General features: G+C 35.7%; 1 non-coding gene across 1 annotated transcript; it reads left to right on the top strand.

Annotated features, from left to right (window-relative positions):
• Positions 1-900: 900 nt before the first annotated feature.
• TRNAC-ACA (transfer RNA cysteine (anticodon ACA)) lies at positions 901-972 on the top strand. The gene has a single exon. It is a non-coding gene; the product is annotated as a tRNA-Cys (tRNA).
• The last annotated feature ends 8,774 nt before the right edge of the window (positions 973-9,746 follow it).

The raw sequence follows: 9,746 nt of genomic DNA, 5'->3' as shown, positions 1-9,746 counted from the left end.
ATCTGAAGAACACAAGATTCAATCTCTAAAGATATAATGTAAGATTACAAGGTTTTCACCTAATACCCTTAATTCTTAAAAGTGTGTTGTTAGGTTCATGTGTCTCTGGTACATATTTTCTTTGAAAATAGAGAAAATTAACTAAATACCTATGTAACTAGCATGAACAATTAACTATTCTATCACCAAGATCTAAATGTCTTTATATTTGTAAAATATAACATTTTAGAACAAATTATTCTCATTTCAGAAAGTTAGTATACCATTTCTAATTATTAATATGAGATATTTCTTTTATCTTAATTATATTTATTAAGAATTAATTAATAATAATTATTATTTATTTATCTGTTTATTAAGAATTAATTCTATTTATTAAGAATTGGGAAAAATTAAATCCCTCCATTTTATAAATGACCTATTTTAATACATGTAGTTTTACTATTTTTTGGTAATAAATTTATTGCTACTTTTATGTTAACACAGAATAGATTTAAAATTTTTAACTCAAGATACACCGACTCATTTTAAGATATATAATAACTTCTGAGAAGATGGCCCAAAGCTTCATTTGTATTATTTGTATTTTGAAACATTGAGAGTCCCTGCCATATAGGCCATCCATGATCCATTCATTCTTCAGTCACATGTACAATACTCTTACATAAAAGAAAATAAGTTCCAATAGAATTATCTATTCAAAGATTCCTAGAACAAAAAGACAATTCAATCTGAGTTATTTATATTTTTGTTGGCATCTTTTGATGAACATTATTACACTTTGCTGGTAAATAACAGTAAGTAGTAAAAGGCTTCATGAGCTGAATTGTGCCTACCTCCACCCCCCCACCCAGAATTCATATTTTGACATCCCAGCTGTCAGTGACTCAGTACTTTGCTTCCCTGCTAGCTCAGATGGTAAAGCGTCTGCCTACAATGCGGGAGACCCAGGTTCAATCCCTGGATTGGGAAGATCCCCTGGAGAAGGAAATGGCAACCCACTCCAGTATTCTTGCCTGGGAAATCCCATGGACTGAGGATCCTGGTAGGCTACAGTCCACAGGGTCGGAAAGAGTTGGACACGACTGAGCGACATCTCATCAAGGTAAAATGAGATCATATGAGTGGGTCTAATTCAATATGAATGGTGTCCTTAGAAGAAGAAATTAGGACATGTACATCTACAGAGGGAAGGCCAAGTGAAGACCTGATGGAGAGTGGCCATCCAGTAACTAAGGAGAAAGATTTCTTAGAAGAAACTAACCTTGCTGACACCTTGATCTAGAACTTCTAGGCTCCAGAATTTCTGTTGTGATGGCATTCCTAGAAAAAGGATGCAGTCTGCATTTATGAAACGCTACCTTCTAATATGTGCTCTGGAGAATAATCAGTCAATAATCAAACAGTACATTTTGCCCACCCACTAAATGTCAACCACTGTGCCAAAGAATAATTATCCTCCCATTGGTAGTTTGCCCACTCAGGGATATGGGTCTTGATGATACCATGTCTCTACACCTTTTACCTGTCTCCGTGTAGTTCCTTCTTTATATTTTTATATTTTTAGTTGTAGAAGAACTTTTTTGCAAGCCTTACAGTCTCATCGATAGTTAACTTATATTACAATATGTGAAATAGAGAGCCAATGGGAATTTGCTGTATCACCTAGGGAACTCAGACCGAGGCTGGCTCTGAAACAACCTAGAGGGATGGGCTGGGAGGGAGGAGGGAGTGAGGCTCAAGAAGCAGGGGACATATGTATACCTAGGGCTGATTCATGTTGATATTTGGCAAAAACCGACATAATTATGTGAACCGTGAACTTCCACATGTTCAAGCTGGTTTTAGAAAAGGCAGAGGAACCAGAGATCAAATTGCCAACATCTACTGGATCATCCAAAAAACGAGAGTTGCAGAAAAACATCTATTTCTGCTTTATTGACTATGCCAAAGACTTCGACTGTGTGGATCACCACAAACTGGAAAATTCTGAAAGAGATGGGCATACCAGACCACCTGATCTGCCTCTTGAGAAATCTGTATGCAGATCAGGAAGCAACAGTTAGAACTGGACGTGGAACAACAGACTGGTTCCAAATAGGAAAAGGAGTACATCAAGGTTGTATATTATCACCCTGTTTATTTAACTTATATGCAGAGTACATGAGAAACGCTGGGCTGGAAGAAGCACAAGCTGGAATCAAGATTGCCAGGAGAAATATCAATAACCTCAGACATGCAGATGACACCACCCTTATGGCAGAAAGCAAAGAACTAAAGAGCCTCTTGATGAAAGTGAAAGAGGAGAGTGAAAAAGTTGGCTTAAAGCTTAACATTCAGAAAACTAAGATCATGGCATTTGGTCCCATCACTTCATGGCAAATGGATGGAGAAACAGTGGAAACGGTGGCAGACTTTATTTTGGGGGGCTCCAAAATCACTGTAGATGGTGACTGTAGCCATGAAATTAAAAGACACTTACTCATTGGAAGGAAAGTTATGACCAACCTAAACAGTATATTAAAAAGCAGAGACATTGCCAACAAAGGTCTGTTTAGTCAAGGCTATGGTTTTACCAGTAGTCATGTATGGATGTGAGAGTTGGGCTATAAACAAAGCTGAGCACCAAAGAATTAATGCTTCTGAACTGTAGTGTTGGAGAAGACTCTTCAGAGTCCCTTGGACTGCAAGGAGATCCAACCAGTTCATCCTAAGGGAGATCAGTCCTGAATATTCATTGGAAGGACTGATGTTGAAGCTGAAATTCCAATGCTGTGGCTACCTGATGCAAAGAGCTGACTCATCTGAAAAGTTTCTGATGCTGGGAAAGATTGCAGGCAAGAGGAGAAGGGGACAACAGAGGGTGAGATTGTTGGATGGCATCAGCAACTCATTGGGCATGAGTTTGAGTAAATTCTGGGAGTAGGTGATGGACAGGGAGGCCTGGCATGCTGTGATTCATGGGGTCGCAAAGAGTTGGACACGACTGAGCGACTGAACTAAAGACAGTTGAAGCTTCAGTGTGTCCATGGGTAGAGATGAGATCAGGGTCTTTTTACTCTATTGTCTTGGCCACTCTCTTCTGATTTATTCTTTATGCTTAAAAAGAATGGGCATATGAAGCTTTCCACCTTCATTTCCCCTTGTCTAAGACAGCACAGCTTAGAGCTAACAGATACCTTTCTCAGTCTGTGATTCATCTTATAGCTCCAATTCTTCATCTGAAAACTGAGTGCATTGAACTTGACATGATATTAAGCATATTATTAAATTAAATAATTCCATCTTTGATTTGTTCATTTTGAAAATGTAAATGTTGGGTAAAACTGCCTAGTCATAGTATTTTAGAAAAAATGCATAACATTATTTTTTCACAAATTAAGAAAAAATAAAATAGAAGAAAACAATGAAATTAAAAGTCTGTCTGTTAATCAGGGAAGGAGGCTCCGGGGCAGGAGGGGGGGATGGCGCATATTACTGTGTATACCTATGGCTGATTCATATTGATGTATGGCAGACCACTAAAATATTATAAAGTAATTGTCCTCCAATTCTAAATAAAATGAAATTTTAAAAATCTATTAAATAAAAAAGTTATTAGTTTTAAAGGATTTCTTTAAATGTACTGGGAAAATTGTTTGGCATTACTGTATTGTTTAATTTTTGTACCAAATAGGTGTTCCCTTAAAGAAACTCCAATTACCCAGTTATAAATGGGAATGTCTTTCTCATGTGAATTCATACCTCTCTCACCTAATTTATAATTTCCCATATTTATAATTTTTATTTTAAAATTGTCCACTTTTATTTTAAAATTTGCTCAAGTTCTTTGGTCAAATTCTAATATTAAATTGTTTGCCTAACATAATTTTCTGTGACCTAATTTTCTATTGCTGTGGTGGTATTTGTTTTGTTTTTGTTTGTTGGTTTGAATGAATACCTTGCTTTTACTGGCTTTTAGGAGTCAGTTATTTCTTTATAAAAATGCTCAAATTGTTTATATCTTGGGACTGCTGTGATGTGTGAAAATGTCTTGATTTTGCCTTTTACTTGAACGAACATTTGACTGGGTATAGTTCTTGGGTGCATTGTTCTTTCAAAGTCCGACAGATATTGTTCCATTTTCTCCTAGGTTTGGCTGCTGCCTTGAAGAAATCAGAGTCAGCTTGAATTCCCTCCTTTCACGGGTAAGTTTCATGTAGAAAAGTGTTTCCTTACTCTTTGATATTCAGTACTTTATAAAAATGTGTTTCTCAGGATATTTTTATTACTATATCTGTTATAGTATTATATATTTATTATATATTCAATCAGTTCAGTTCAGTCCAGTCACTCAGTCGTGTCTGACTATTTGCGACCCCAAGGACTGCAGCACGCCAGGCCTCCCTGTCCATCACCAACTCCCGGAGTTTACTCAAACTCATGTCCATTGAGTCGGTGATGCCATCCAGCCACCTCATCCTCTGTCGTCCCCTCTCCTCCTCCCTTCAGTCTTGCCCAGCATCAGGGTCTTTTCCAATGAGTCAGTTCCTCGCATCAGGTGGCCACAGTATTGGAGTTTCAGCTTCAGCATCAGTTCCTCCAATGAATATTCAGGACTGATGTCCTTCAGGATGGACTGTATATGTTTGTAAATGTGTATTTGTATAGATTGTTGTTAACACATAGGAAACAATGGATATAGCTTATGTTCGTACATCTTGCATTAAATAAACGTTAGCAAAATAAAACTTGTTTGTGCTAGAAGACAACATGGGAACTAACCTTGGAAGGAAAGTAGCTCAGTTCTGTAACTTATAACACACTTTTAATCCTTATAGATCTACTCCATCCCACATCTTGCTCCAGGACCCAAATTCATGTCCCTGAGAGTTACTTGAAACCTGGTCTGTAGAATATGATTTGGCTTAAGAAGCCTATGAAAATTTCTCACACACAGATAGGAAAATATATAGGCAAATGATTTTTTGTTACTAAGGACATGGATAATAATTAATCTTATATAGTAATACATTTTTCTATGTCTTGATAGGTGAAAGTGATATGGAATTTAAAAGATAAATTGAGAAATTAAATATTGAAAAACTGAAGAAAGCCCATGGAAGTAATTTCAAATTTAGAAGCCTTTGAAATTAACTTAGCTTTATATCTGTGTAAAATCATACATATCTTAATCTCAAAATTACTGAGCATTAAATATATCATTTCTGTTTTTATTTAATGATATTCAAACATAATTTCTATATTAAAAAATAATTTTTATTTCCAGTATCTTCCTATGATATTGCAAGAGAAAAGCGTAATTGTAGATATAATTTGAAGTCATTTTAAAGCAAAGAATGCTGTAGTTCGCTTTATGATCTCCCTGAATTAAAATCTAATAAAATAGAACTAATATTTTCTTTCAAACACGTCCAGACACATTTCCTTTTGTCCTTTATATTAGAGCCATAATGTGAATTGATTGCTTTCTTTTAAACTTTAACTGAAGAGTTAAAATCTAGTTTGAAATAATTCCAAAAAAATATGCTTTATATAATTTTATTAATTCTGGGATAGATAGAGGCATCATTAATAAAATAATAAATGAAAGAATAGGAGATTTTGATATGAACAAAGATACTGAAATATTTATTAGAGACCTGAAAGAACTAATGCTCTTTCCTAAGTGGCTAAAATATTATTGAGTATGAGAATATATGTTGTGTAGAGATGAAGTTAGTCAGTTGGCAAAAAATAAAATAACATAGCATCCAAACTGGACAAGTTTTAAAAATAAGTTACAGTTCTAGGAGAGATTATTCACTTTATACTAGTGACTATTCCTTCTTGATTTTTTCAGTTAATAATAAAAAAAATACTTTTAATAATAGAATATGGGCTTAAGGTGAAATATTCAGTGCAGTGCATCTTTCTACTAAAACTGATATATTCTAATGCTCCAATTTTACCACATTGATCAAATGCCAAACCTGATGTCTAACATACAAACCTCTAGCACCAAATTACTTAAGTAATTTCTTTGCTAACATCTGAAATATATTTATTCAGAATTCAAAGGATCACTTTGCAACATAAGCACTTTTATAATTTCTGCTTAGGGAAAATTTGCGAAAGAGCACATTTATGTAGTCTAGGAGTGCGTGCCTGTAAGAAGGTCACACATCAAGTTATATATGGCTTCACTATTTAGTTCAAAGGGAATTTTCAGAAGCTTAAGTATATGCACAATACTAATGAGGAGAGGGGCGGGGGAATGAAGTACAAATGATTGGATATGTGGAAAAGTAAATTAGTCAATTCCTAACGGGAATGAGCTCCTTCACTTTGTGTTTCGAAGCTGTGCTCGAATCACCATCTGTCGGGTATTGTGAGTAGAATCCCTAACTGAATGGTTAGTCCTGTTTGTGGGCAAAAGCCCCGTCTCTTCTAAGAAATTTTTATAGACTTATTAACAGACTTTATTTCTTAGAGCAATTTCAAGTTTATAGAGACACTGAATACAAAGTACAGAGAGTTCTTATGTACAATTTTTCCCATCCTCTTCAGTTTTCCCAGTTATTGATGACTTGCATTGGTTTGGTATTTTTCTTACAAATGATGAAATACTATTAAGGTGTTATTCATAATTAATGTCAAGAGTTTAGAACTCATTTGCTGTATTGCACAGTTATATTGGTTCTATCATTCACCTAATATTTTAGTAGCGTATAAAACTTCATTACCCTAAAAATTTCCTATGCTCTACCCGTCCATCCCCTCTTCTGCCCCAGTCCCCATTCCTGGTAATCACTACTCTTCTCATTCTTTCTAGAGTTTTGCCAAAACATCCCTTTTATGATTCAATGCTATTTACTTTTATGTTTAACTACTACTGAGATAATATGTATTTAATAAGTTTAAGTAAGAAAGCGAATGTGGAAGTGAAACCTATATGTTTTCCACATAAGAGCCAATCCACAGTCTGAAAAATTTTGAAAAGGATTCAGTTCTGTAGTATATAGGACAGAAATTATGAAATAAAAATGTCCATAGTTGGAAAGTTTTGAGATATTCAGATTTGAGGGTAAAGAGAGATTTCTTATAATTCCATTAAATTCTTATGATATGTAGCAGGTACCTACCCAAATAAAAGTAAGCTTTGTTGTATCTTTCCGAATTGCAGAGGAAGTTCACTAGTGTTTGTAAGTTTTCTACTCAAGACACTACTATATTTATCAAAAGATATTTTATTTTTAAAAGTTTCAAGGTATTCTTTAATTGAAATGTTAAAAAACAAAGAAATGTCACACTGAGAATGACTAAACCCATAATACTAATTAGGCTTCCCTGGTAGCTCAGACAGTAAAGAATTTGCCTGCAATGCAGGAGATGAGGATTTGATTTGTGGGTCAGGAAGATCCCCTGAAGAAGGGAATAGCTACCCGCTCTTGTATTCTTGCCTGGAGAATGGAAACTATGCATTTACCTATATTGTCAGCTTAAACATAATTATGTACAATGAATTGTTTTCATAAATAATGGATTTCTGATATATTTTTGCATTTCTGCCCTCAATAGGATAATATTAAATAACTTCCAAATAGATGATGACTAACAGAAGTATTACTGTATTGATTATGGCTAGATTCCACTACTTAGATTTTCCAAACTCAGATTCTTTTCTGCATTTGCAATGCAGTTCTTTTACTTATTTCGATCTGAGGTGAAGTGTTTTCTCCTTGTACCCCATTCTTAATTATCAGAATAGACATCATTTGTACTTCCCTGGTGGCTCAGGTGGTAAAAAATCTGCCTGCAATGCGGGAGGCCTGGGTTTGATCCCTGGGCTGGGAAGATCCCCTGGAGAAGGGAATGGCTACCCACTCCACGATTCTGGCCTGGAGAATTCCATGGACTGTACAGTCCATGGGATCACAAACAGTCAAACATGACTGAGTCACTTTCACTTTCATATTATTTAGAGCAGTGGACATGCATTTGGAGATGGAAATTTGTACTGACTCTATGGGTCATCATGACATGGCCCCCATGGAGATGATTTGAATTTTTCCACCTCTTAAATGTTTCTAAAACCATGTTGTGCTCAGTCGCTCAGCTGTGTTCAACTCTTTGAGACCCCATGCGCTGTAGCCTGCCAGGCTCCTCTGTCCATGGGTTGCTGGAGTGGGTTGCTATTTCCTTCTCCAGGGGGGATCCCAGCCCAGGGATTGAACCCACATTGTTTGTGTCTCCTCCATTGGCAGGTAAATTCTTTACCACTGAGCAACCAGGGACGTCCAAAAGCTACGTTGAGCTTCTGGCAACTGTTTCTTCCAGCTTCTCATCATACACATTCTAGAAATCTCAGGTAATTTCAGCATTTCTTAGGACCCTTGAATTGCTGAAAGAGTTCCATCAATTACTGTTTTCTGTTTTGTTTTTTAAGTTGAGACATGTTTGATTTACAGTGTTGTGATAGTTTCAGGTATGTAACAAAGTAATTCAGCTGTATATACATATACATATGTGTATTCATTTTCAGATTTTTTCCCTTATAGATTATTACAGAATATTAAGTAGAGTTTCCTGAGCCATTCAGTACATCATTGTTGGTTATCTATTTTATATATAGGAGTGTGTTTATGTTCATCCTAAACTCCTAATTTACCCTTGCCCTCCATTTCCCCTTCAGTAACCATACTTGGCTTCTATATCTGTGAGGCTATTTCTGTTTTGTATGTAAGTTCATTTGTATCAGTTTTTTTGATTCCACATATGAGCAATATCATGTGTGTGTATATGTGTGTGGGGGGAGGCAGTGCTCAATCACGTTCTACTCTGTGAGACTCCATGGACATTAGCCCACCAGGCTCCTCTGTGCATGAAATTTTCCAGGCAAGAATACTGAAGTGGGTTGCCATTCCCTACCCAGGGGACCTTCCTGACCAACCCAGGGATAAAACCCGTGTCTCTTGCATCTCATGCATTGCAGGCAGATAATTTACTACCACTAGTGAGCACACAAGCATACATAAACACACATATATAGACATTTAGGTTAGTTCCATGTCTGGGCTATTGTAAATGATGCTGCAATGAACAGTGAGGTGCATGCATCTTTTCGAATTATAGTGTTCAGATACACTTCCAGCAGTGTTATTTCAGGTTCATATGGTAGCTCTATTTTTAGCTTTTCAAAGAACATCCATACTGTTCTCATAATGGCTGCACCAATTTACATTCCCACCCACAGTGTAAGAGTGTTCCTTTTTCTCCACACCCTTTCCAGCATTTATTATTTGTAGACTTCTTGATGATACCCTGCTGCAGTTTCATAAAACAAGCAAAATATTTTTCCTCTTAGGATAATAATAATTTCTTTAACTGTCTTCTATTTAATTTGAAAGAAAAGTACTTTAAGGATTGCTGATCTAAATTTGAGGATTTAGTATAAAATTTTCTTCTTGTATCATATGGTACTTTGTTTGACTTCTTTTGTTTCTCTTACATCATCATAAAAGAGTAGAATTATAATGTGTTTTAATGACTCACGTAAACATGTGGGTTACCTCCTTTGGTCCTTCTCTGTCCACTCTCTGTAGGCTGAACCCTTCCTTCTTGCCTGAATAGTGTTGTCTATAGTTGTCAACCCAACATCAATGTTTAAATTTATCTAGTTTGATTCTCCTAACTTTAGATGAGGATGTCTTTAATATCGATACTTTATTTTTCTGTTTGAAAGAAAATCAAGAACATAAAGCATT

Source organism: Dama dama, chromosome 21, assembly GCF_033118175.1.
Source record: "Dama dama isolate Ldn47 chromosome 21, ASM3311817v1, whole genome shotgun sequence".
NCBI lineage: Eukaryota > Metazoa > Chordata > Mammalia > Artiodactyla > Cervidae > Dama > Dama dama.
Note: the sequence above shows the minus strand (reverse complement) of the source record. Positions and strands in the feature narration are given on the sequence as shown.